We start from the raw sequence: 10,932 nt of genomic DNA on the forward strand, positions 1-10,932 counted from the left end.
AAGAGGATTAGACAAGCTCAGTTTCAAATTCCTGGCTATCTAATTCACCAGCCCCAATTAATTTAAATATCTTAAAACCTGATTTTTAACTAATGTAAAATATTTATAGACTGTAATTCCAAATGAAAGTGAAAAGCAGAGTTGGCTAGTTCAGACAAAACTATCAACAGACTGAACTGGGGAGCAAACACCTTCTCTGGGGTTGTATGGCTTGCTAAAATATTTATACAGAAAACCTAGGAGCCTTGCCTGGTGACTCCTGGGAACAGCCTTTTTCTCAGGTGTATCTCACTAGAGGGATTGGGCATTACTTCAGTGTGTAAATAGCTAACCAGAAGATGCTGGGCTAGCAATAGGGATAGGGTTATGATCTCCCTCAGGGCATGACGAAATAAAAGGTTCTACAGAGGACTTGGAGCTCTCACCTCCTGCCAGTCCAGTCATTAAGATGGCTTTTGTTTCTCTCATGTGCATGCTTAGCCGTCAGCAGTAAGCTATTGTCATGGGGCTGACAGCTGAAAGGAGATGGGTAGCAACTACTGGCCTGATGTTGTGGTGTGCTGTCCTAAACCTCGGCACGGGTAAGACCTTACTCAGTTAAGGTTAAGATACCGTGAGGGAGAAAAGGAGGGCTATGTCTTTCTTTTCATCTCTCAGCTTGGGAATGCATATCTTTTTAAACAGAGAGTTAATGTATTAGGACTCACCTCTTCGAGCTTGTTTAAAGAGGTTCTGCACCCCCTCCCAGTGTCAACGAGCAGAAATAAGTATGGTGTAGCTGTATCTTTGATATTTCACGGGATGGTACCTACAAAAACTGGGTGGCTTAAAAGTAAACATCAACACCAGGAGTTTTGGAAGTGGAAATACCTCATTCAAAAAAGCTAAAATTGATCTCCAAACATAACCACATACCTCTGATAACTCACTTTGGAGATGGAGATGGGCTGTTACATGAAGCAATGCCATCAAGAGTCTGCTAAAGGGCCAAAAATTCAAAACTGCGTGCTGAAAGCTTGTACCGTAAAGGTGGAAGCAATGGATGAACTCTCATCATCAGGTACTAGTAGCTGTCCAAATATTGTATGATGGACACCATATAAGAACATGGAAAAGAGGGATGTCTTTAGTGAAGATATAAATAATGCAGTCAGGCACAAACACAAAGGCTCTGTGAGCAGAGACAGACTGCCTTTCAGGGCAAAATATAAGTTATTTGCACAAGGGCAGAGGGTTATGGATTATAAACTAACTGTTGAAAAGCTGGTACCCCATAAATACAGTGAGAGTAATTTATCTGCAAGAGGATTCAAAGACCAAAGAGAATTTCATATGCTTAGATGAATGTATTTCTGAAATTCTGCAACTCAACTGTGGTTTCCCTGAATGTGCAAATGGAAAGCAGAGACTTGATTTATTGATAAATAAATACACAGCATAATTGAACATACAGAAAAAATAGTGCATGAAGATAGTTGTGGCAATATTAAACTACCCCAAAGTTTGCTGAATCTGCCATTTTTGTCCCTGCAAATTTCATTATGTTAGGACGCCACTGCATGGGGACTGGATTCTGTCGCCCGGTGCAAGGGAGGAATCTGCATAAGACACTCTCTTGCTTTTTTCTGTCACTACCTTACAGATCCTTTGTGCCCCTTTCTGGGGATCCTCTGTTTCAAACTATAGACTCACCCTCCCTGTGTGAAGCCTGAGAAGAACATGGACATTTGTACTGGCCGGCATGTTCAGAAGGACCCCTTTGTGTGCTCTTTCCAGCTTCAACTCAGTTCTTGCTCATTGGGTCTCTTCCTTGACCCGGTCCTCAGGTATACTGTAAGGCAAAAAAAAGAGGGAAAAAGTAGCAGAACTGACAGCTTCCCAGCTTTTCCAAAGGAGATAAAAATGTGGGCCAGGACCTTAGAGGGTGGGTAGCAGAACAGATACCGCTTATTTCCCAGTTCTGCCTTCACCAGCTTCAGCATCTCTACTCTTCCCCTTCTTTCTTTAAGTCCTATACCCCTATCAACTCGTTCTGGAATCACTGGAGTCAACAAAAAGATACTGACTTGTTTTACTTACCTCCAAACTTGAAATGTTAGGATTCACGTTTTCAAGCTCCTCTTTGTTTTTCCTTTGGTTTGTGTGTTTGTTTTTAATGAAAATTAAGGTGCCTATGCGACTACAGAACTATGCAACTACAGCATTCAGAAGCTGAGGAAGGTAAGGCTGGCAGGGAACTAAAAAGATGTTTGGTGTAAGTCCACTTCTACTGAGGAATGCGGATCAAGTAATACCCAACGAGCTTGACAGCCGTTTTATCTGATCTGCTCTTCAAAACCCAAAGCAGTGGAGATTCTACAGCCGCTGTAGCAGCCTGTTCCAATGCTTACCTAGGTTTATAGTTAGAAAGATAACCTAAATCTCCTTTGTTGGAAATTAAAGCAATTTTTCCTACCCTCGATGGGTAATGGATTACTATCTTCTTTTAATAACCTCTTACACACTGGAAGTGTGTTATCCTGCTCCCCTCAATCCTCTAAATGAAACAAACTCAGTTTCTCTGAACTTTTCTCATGACTTATGCCTTTATAGGTTTCTATTTATTCCTGTCCCTGTATTCTGCATCCTATCCAGTGTGCCTGAATCTTTTATTTAAAAATATGGTACTTAAACTGGATGCAGTGTAAATTAGTAAGCCTCCACTAGTAATGAGCCAGCAGAGTGACTATGTTTGGGTTGTTGCAAACAGTGCTACTGTTGACACATTTTACCAGATTTGCTTTTTTACAAGAACACCTCGCTTCTCATTTACTGCGGATGTTATCACCTTCAGATCTTCCAGGGTTCTGTTGTCTTTTCTGTATTTGGGGATTTGGCTTCTCCTGCCTACGTGTAGTTCTTTTTGAGTGAAAGTGACCGTGTTGAATTAGGACCATTTCACCTGTTTATGAAGAGCATTGGTTCTAATCGTGCTCCCATAGTGTTTCCAGCCCCTTCCAAAATTGTGTCATTCTCAAATGCTATAATCACTTATTTGTTCTAGTACATTTTCAGTTACAGCTTGTTTATAGTTAGCCTGGCAGATCCATATTTCTTGCGAGTTCCTTTTTCCGTTTTCTTGAAAGTAGGTACTGTGTTTGCCCTCTTCCAGTTTTCTGGGACTTGACCCATCCTCCACGGGTTCTCAGAGATAATAACTAATAGTTGAGAAATTGCACTGGTTAATTCCTTAACTGCTGTAGGGCAACAGGTCTTGCTGACTAGAATATATGAAACTTGGCTAAATCTTCTCTCCCCAATTATTTTTCCATTCCAGTTTGCACTCCATCACCTTGTTAAAACAAATTGCGATAAGGATCTAGTTACAATTAACCTTTTTTTTTTTAGGTAAAACCCTGAGACAGGAATTCAAGAGTGAGGAAAATTGTTACTGCATCCTCTTGGCTCCCTTCCCTTCTCCAAAGAAAATCCCACAAAACTTGTGAGAAGAAGAATTAGCAAGAAGTAGAGTGAGAGAGTAGAAAAAGCTGTTATGGTAACTTGAACTCTTCCTTATTTATTTCTTTGTGTTGTCTTCCCTCTTTGTTCTAATTAATTGGCAAACTACCGCCAAAGTCATTCATTTCTCAAAACTTACTTATTTTGCCTCAGAACATTTATTTGCACAGCACTACTGTTGTGTACAAAGATTACTCTTTAATGGAGTTTAGAACACCCTTTCACAGCATGCGTTTCTGTTCAGTCCAAAGAATACAATACACTATATATGTGAGTCTCTAACCTAAATTAATCTTATTTGGCTTTACCCTGCTTGACTACTCTTTATGTGCTTTCTTAAAGTCATGCTATTTTTACTCATTATTTTGACTATTTTAATTACTTGTTTTCACAGTATATTTACAATGATATTCCACAGCTCTTCTCAAAATAGTTTGTATTACCTAACTGAAATCATTTTATGTTTACAAGAACAAATTTAAAAGAATACAGCCTTTATATATTTCAGGTGTACATTTAAGTAAAAATGAACCAAAACCAGTAACTCCACTCTGAACTCTTCAAAATTTGGGATATTGGAAAAGATGCATTGTTTCAGCATGCCTGGATGTGAACGTAGCCCTCTAATTCTGGTTCTGGATCGGATCTACATCTTAGAAAGGAGGTCTGCTTTTTAAGCTGGTTTGGCTGCAGCCACGTGAAGCACAGCAGGAAGACACATCTGCAAGAGGGTGGATACTACTGCAGATCAAATAAAGCTTTTGGATATTGGCCCTGTTAGTCTGAACCTCCACCCAGGTTTGATCTGCAGTGGTAGCCTATGGACAAAACAGGAAAAAAAAAATCTATGAAGAAAGGGCTTTAAGACAAGTAAGCATCACCTGCAGTAAGGCTGCCATCTCTAACCTTGGCGGAGGTGGAGGACATCAGTATCGAGCCATTCAGACCTGGTGCAATCAGTACTGGCAACTCTTGGAGGGAACACCCAGAGCATCTGTAATCTGTCTCGGCCTCAGTCCGTCTTCGTTGAGAAATAACAATGAAGATGGCCCCATGCAGCTTAAGTGCAGACTGTAGAGCCTCCTACACCAAGCTTAGGTAATGTGTCTACCCACGGGGCATGTCCCTTTCAAGACAGGCAGGCTCAGGGTAGGTCTGCACTGCTCTCCGCACAACCACATGCTTTAAGCACTGACTTGGCAAACTGCAACAGCACGGAGCCCAGCATGGGTGCAGCCTCCCGCTGAGAAGCAGCCCTGGTCCTTCAGCAGTTGGTTTTGAGCCCTGGCTTGCTGATAACAGCACCTATCCCAAGGAGCCTGAATGAAGTGTGGGTGCCCTGAATGCTGTCTGGGCTGCTGTTAGCCTTGGGGAATGGACCTTCTGTCCTCCGACTGTGTTACTTGTTTCCCTGAGGACCGAGGGAGCTGGCCAGGGCAGAGGAACGCCTGCAAAGAGCAGTCAAAAATGGGAAGAAGGATGAGGCTTTGTTTTGTACCTTATCATCATTATGTGAGTGACCAGTTAAGCCAAAGCCTGTAAGTGATAGATAGGAATAACAGCTACCCAATCTGAGAACGGGAGCCTCAGTGACTTCCACATACACCGCAGATAAGCAATATCTTGTTTGGTCACAGATGCACATATTAACACTGGTATTACCACCAGTCTCTGAGAAGCCGCTGCCCCCATCTGCATATCCCACAAATGCTGCGGGTACCTATGCATGCCAGATAAAGCAGGCCAGTAATATCAGCAGACCCCAAGCAAGTTTTATCTAACTAGCATGGATACCAGCGGCACGTGAAGGGCGTGCAAGTCTCAGGAGCTGCCCTCACAGATACTGGCAGCAACCCAGGCAAATGCCCAGTTTAGAGTGGAGGTGGCTGCTGCCAAACATTTTAAATGCAGAAATAAAATCAAGTTATTTATCCCACATTATTTACAGTAATAGAGGGCTGTTGAACAGCATCTAAGTGCAGTACAATATAATCAATACAGATTATTAAAAGCAGAAATAAAGACCAGCCAGCCTGAGGAAGCTACCAATCAGAACAAAAGGATCTAGCAAGAGGGCAAACTGAGCAGTTCTCAGAAAAAGCAACCCTCCAAAGCAAAAGGGGACAATTCCCAGGTTTGATCAGGTAAATCCTGAGCCTTTCACTGAAGCAAGTTGCCCTTGACATACTGGTTTCATCGAAGCCTTTAAAGGGAATTTGGCTCAGCCAGGGCTGAGATGAGACTTCAGGATTTAGCTCCCAAAAATACAGAAGGAATGTTGATATATTGAAGTATGCCAAAGTAAGACTTCCAAAAGGATGAAGAGAAATTCTAGTGAAATTAATTAACTGTAAGTCATGCCCTAAAGTGACAAGCCTTGTTTTTGCAAAAATTTTACAACTGAGGACCTGAAAATGAGAAATCTCTACTTGGCCTGATCTCAGGTAAGTATAATTCCAGGAGCTGACTCACCTACACTGTTACTGCAGGACTGAAAGCCAAAAAGAGCATCTCGTCTCACAAGTCAACAAGAAATTCTTTCTCCTCTAAAGTCTATGTGAGTTTTGCCATTGGCCTTAATAGCAGGAGAAATTCACTCCCTGTATAGAGGGATGTTGGATCTCTGTGTATAGGCTAATGCTCTTCTGGAGATGCAAGCAATGAGCGTCTGGTGCTGAAAGTCAGCGTGACTGAAAGTTTTCTCTGTGGTAGAGAGATACAGATTTTGAGGCAAAGTTTAACAGGAAAAGCTCAAGTCTGAGTAGAAACACCATTATCTGGTCCACTGACCCCAGTTAGTCGAGTTTGTGAACGAGGATTTATATGATAGTGTACCAAGAAAGCTATATTTATAAAGACCAAACTGGGTTTCTTGTGTGCCTGTTTTCTGTCTAGTTTAACTGGACTGTAAATGAGCTATCAAAGGTAGCTACCCATTAGGAGGGGTTACAGCAGAGGCCACCCCTCTGCTTCACTGAATATTCTCTCAGCAATCGCCTGAGCACCGCAAATTGTTTGTAAGTGCTGCATTAAAGCAGCTACCATCAGCCTTGGCTCTTACCACGGTAATTCAGACAGCTGTCATTGTAACGATGGGTTGAAGACATCACCTGTCTCGTTTCTAACCAAAGACTGTGCCAAATTGGGAGGATAACGTAAAGATGCAAACATTTAAGGAGGCTAAAGTCTTTAATATGAAAATTTTTTAAATGGTATTTTATCTAAAACAGTGTTTTATGTGTGAAAATCTGACCTTTTCAAAGTTTCGAAGCTTTGCACAAATGTAGAAATTTTGAATTATCATTGTTCAGTGGTGGCTGTTTTTAACTATCCTTTTTTCATCCTTCCTTTGTTCTTTTCTGCCACTGAATGTCTTCATATGAATGATCTGAGGGTTTCTTTGGGTTCCTTTTTTTGATTTTGTTCTTTCTCTATTATTATTTTTTATTGTTTTGCAGCTTTTCAAAACTTTCCTGTCTCTGGAAAAGTTAAAGAACAGAAAGAAGCAAAACACAACTCTGTCAGGGTCCCAAAAACTGGAGGGTCTCAAAAGCCATTCAGCTGCACGTCCCAGTTCCACTGATCCCAAATAATTGTCCAGATAATTGAACTGGAAGTGGTTCGTGTTCCTATTCAAAACTGCTGGACCCAAAGAAAACAGTAAGTAATAAAAAAGGACTGTGGATATTGTCCATACTAAGGGAGGGCTGTTCAGTAGAGAAGGAGGGATATATGAGGGGGAGAGTTCCAGTGGGGAAAAATTAAAAGTCAGCCTCAAAGGGTTTACATTAAGGCAATAGTTGGCAAAAGGGAAAGAAAATTTTAAAAATATAAACATACACACATACACATTCATTTAAAGAAGATGCTTATTCCATATTGTAGTTTGGCTAAAAACTCTATGCCATAGAAGGAATAATTATTCCAGTTTTGCATATTGTAAACCTGCTCACTGTCATTCTTCCTTTGCCTCCACATGCCTCAATGCCACATTTTCTACAATCGTGGGGAGATTGCCTTGGCTCTCACTCAGCTGGCTCAGCTAATGCAATTCACAGGCCTTCAAATGTAAGCTTGTAAACTATTTAGTTCTTTTTCTCTATAACAGCTTGTCTATTAACAGCTCATTCAATGGAGGAGGAAGAAGAAGCTAGCGAGACCTCTTTTGGTATTCTTCAGCAGTGACCCTGGCTTTCTCAGAGTAGTAGCCAATAGTCACTAAACGGTGTTTGTCAGTACATGTTGTTTTGCTGGATAACGGTATATTGTACTAGCAGTGGTCTGTATTAGTAGCGGTTAACAATGAGCTGACAAAGTAAGTCTTCTGTGTGGCATTGTAGGAACGTAAGGACAATGTTTAAAAAATCCAAGAGAACGCTTGTTAGAATGGTCTGATGCAGTGCACCAAAACCTGTGCCACCTTGAGAGGATCTTTGTCAGCGCTTCCCTTTGGGCGTTGTCCAAGAGCCTCATCCCTGCTGCACCCTCTGTGTCGAGATGGATTTTGGGGAGAGGGGATGTTTGACCCCTCCGGGTACGTGGCATGGTTTTCGGTATGCATGTAACATGTTTGCAGTACCTATGGACCGCAGTTCATAAGCGTTGTCTCGTTGAGATAATGGGCTCATTAAACCGCAGGACAAATGTACCCAGAGGCAGCTCACACCATGGGCCGTGCTGATTATTCATATAAGTATGTGGTAGGAGGCTACGCCATACCTTGCAATGAAAAATGTGACATTGAAATGGCCGAATCCTGTTCAGGCACTGTTGTTCCATTTTTACTATGCTGAAATAATGTGTTACGCTCTTTGCTTTTCTAAATGATTAAATAAAATCTGAAATATTCTATTGATGGATGACTAAGGTTCCTCAAAATTTCTTACTGTCCCATGGGGAAATACCAGGCAAGTTAGTGATTTAAACAGTGATTAATAAAGAGAATCATGCTTGATACACATTTCCTCACCAACAAAACCCTGCTCACCCTTACTTATAGGTAATACATTTGCAGAAACAGCTTGGTTTAGGCTTTGTTCTTTACCCTGCCAAGTGTTATAGATCTTGTTGTCTCCAAGACAAACTGACAAAGCTGCAGTAGAGAGAAATCAGGTTGCAGAGTGAGTGATTTATGAAATAGATGAGCTTTTCTGTACGTGCGGAGAGACTCCCCCGTGTGGTACGACTGCTTTGGCCAGTGCCACCGACAGCGGCTCAACTAGCAGGGCTGCCGGCGCTGGGCACGCGGACATGTCGGCAGTTAACATAATTAGACGTGGCCCACTGAAGACTCCCATGTTCTGAAGTGGCCGTCAGTTTGCAATTAATGTTGACCACTAGAGAATAATGCTGTTCTATTGTGTTTCTGCTGTAGAAAAAAATGTAGTATTTTACTAACTATCAAGCTTTGGGAAGAATTATGAGGTCTCATATTTCTTTACTATGAATTAGTCTTACAGCTTTATTCTCAGTTTCCCTTTTCCCCCAAAATGTGTCTTGAGATTATACCTTTAATAGGTGCTGGAATCTATTTGGGCATCATTTGTTGTTTCAAAACCTGGAATTATAAATTCACTCTGATTAACAGAAGAGTTCAAGATTCTAAACTAATTTTAATTGTACTCCTCTTGAAGGCATTTTTGCTAAATGTTCCCCTTTTTGGCTCATCTGAAAGCCTGGTTTTCAGCCCTGAATGGAATATTTTTACCCAATATCCCCATAAAAACCTGTGAATTGATTTTTTTCTACTCTCTATTGTATATTTTACATATATTTTCTTGGACTTGGGCCAGAGGAAGCAATTGTGTTCTTCCAAACTAAGGGCTTGACTCTGCCCTAAAAAAAAATCAAATCTACCTGTCATCTGGATGAAGAGACATTAGATTTACACCAGCATAGATGAGGGGAGGATTTGGCCCAAAGTGTTTATTGTTCTCTGGAACTTGGCATCCTCTTCTCCCATTCTCCTCCTGAAATCAACATAAAACAGATGTTGAAATTCTAAAATGTTTTAAACCCTCCTATACAGTAGCTGTGAACACAGTGCATTGTAGCCACCAGACCTTGATGTCACGGAGATATGCGTCATGAACATGAAATCTGGGTAGAAAAGATAAGGGCACAAAGTAGGAAAACACTGTAGAAAGTAAAATAGACAACTGCATTTTCATGGTATTTGGTCACATCCTTCTCTGCATTGGCAACACTTAAGCTCAGATCCAAGTAGGTGTAGTTCCAAGAAAGTGAATGCCCAGTCGTTTGCGTCAATGGAGTTGTGCCCAGTTACAGTGGATCTGTATTTGATGACAATTGAAAAGATGAATGAAAATCATTTCAGTTGCATTAGGGATGTAAGCTGGCAGGAGTTTGGATTACTGCTTATTCAACTTTCTGGACAGCATTTTTTCACTCCCATAAAACCTTTTTTAGACCAGACATTGAGAGGAGACAGGAAGAACTCCAGCAAAAAGCTGTTTGCAGACAGGTAGGTCAGGCTCATGACACCCATCTTCGGGAGGAAAGTAAAGGAGTGGAAAGTAAAACTAGGGAAAACAAAGGATGCTTTATGGGTGTGCTGTACTGCCAAATCTCAGTGCCCTAAATATGGTTTTGTTGTTTAGCTCTTTCTATCAGTGCTTATGAGTATGTATTGATCTGACTAGCCCTAATGTCTGCGAGGTCACTGGCATATCTGATTTTATCTCTTTCATTGGAAGGTTTATTAATATTGACACTTCTTCATTTAATTGAGGCACTAGCCATGGAATCCCTTTTTAATGGAATCACATTAGCTAATGTACTGTCTGTCCACACTCAGATTCAAAGTGCTTCTCACAAGCCTATATTTGAGTAAGTGATAATGTTATAAGAGAAAAACTAGATTTGTGAAACCAGAGAGAAATGGCAAAGACATAACTGAGTTGCAGTGTGCAGCTTGCGGTTCTCTATTGCAACGCACAGAGACAAACATAAAGTTAGAGTTACTTGTCCCTCTGATACAGAAATGTTATTTCTTTCTTTGATTCAGTCAAGGCTTCCCCCTGCAGCATCCACCAGGGGCTGAAATTTTTCCTGAAGTGTAATTATTCACGTCTGTTGATGGCATTGTGAGATATTACCAACTGAGAAAGGCGGCCAAGTTTGCACATTAGCTTATACCTGCACTCGGAAGAGTGTACGTTCCAAGGAATATGGGTTTGACAAGGGTTCCTCTTTCACTTTCCCTTCTTCTCTTATACAGATTTGGAGTCTGGCTCTGCCATTTATAGAACAGATTTTTTTCCTTGAAGTGCTCTCCTGGGACCGGCCAGCAAGGTATTTTCTGTAGCCTGCTTGATTGGTCTTCATTGTGGAGCAATTTTAGAGGCCTGGCTTTGGACACCATTTGCAATGGATTTATATCAGAAGGTCACATCTTGTTACTGAGTCATTATT

General features: G+C 41.2%; 1 long non-coding RNA gene across 1 annotated transcript in view; it reads left to right on the forward strand.

Moving 5' to 3' along the window:
- The window catches only part of LOC138060934 (uncharacterized), a 54,916-nt gene that overhangs the window by 41,376 nt on the left and 2,608 nt on the right, over positions 1–10,932 (forward strand). The window contains exons 2-4 of the long non-coding RNA XR_011134440.1: positions 3,388–3,535; positions 6,957–7,566; positions 10,739–10,812. This is a non-coding gene — a long non-coding RNA (uncharacterized lncRNA). The remainder of the gene's footprint in view (positions 1–3,387; positions 3,536–6,956; positions 7,567–10,738; positions 10,813–10,932) is intronic.

This window comes from Struthio camelus, chromosome 14 (genome assembly GCF_040807025.1).
Source record: "Struthio camelus isolate bStrCam1 chromosome 14, bStrCam1.hap1, whole genome shotgun sequence".
Lineage (NCBI taxonomy): Eukaryota > Metazoa > Chordata > Aves > Struthioniformes > Struthionidae > Struthio > Struthio camelus.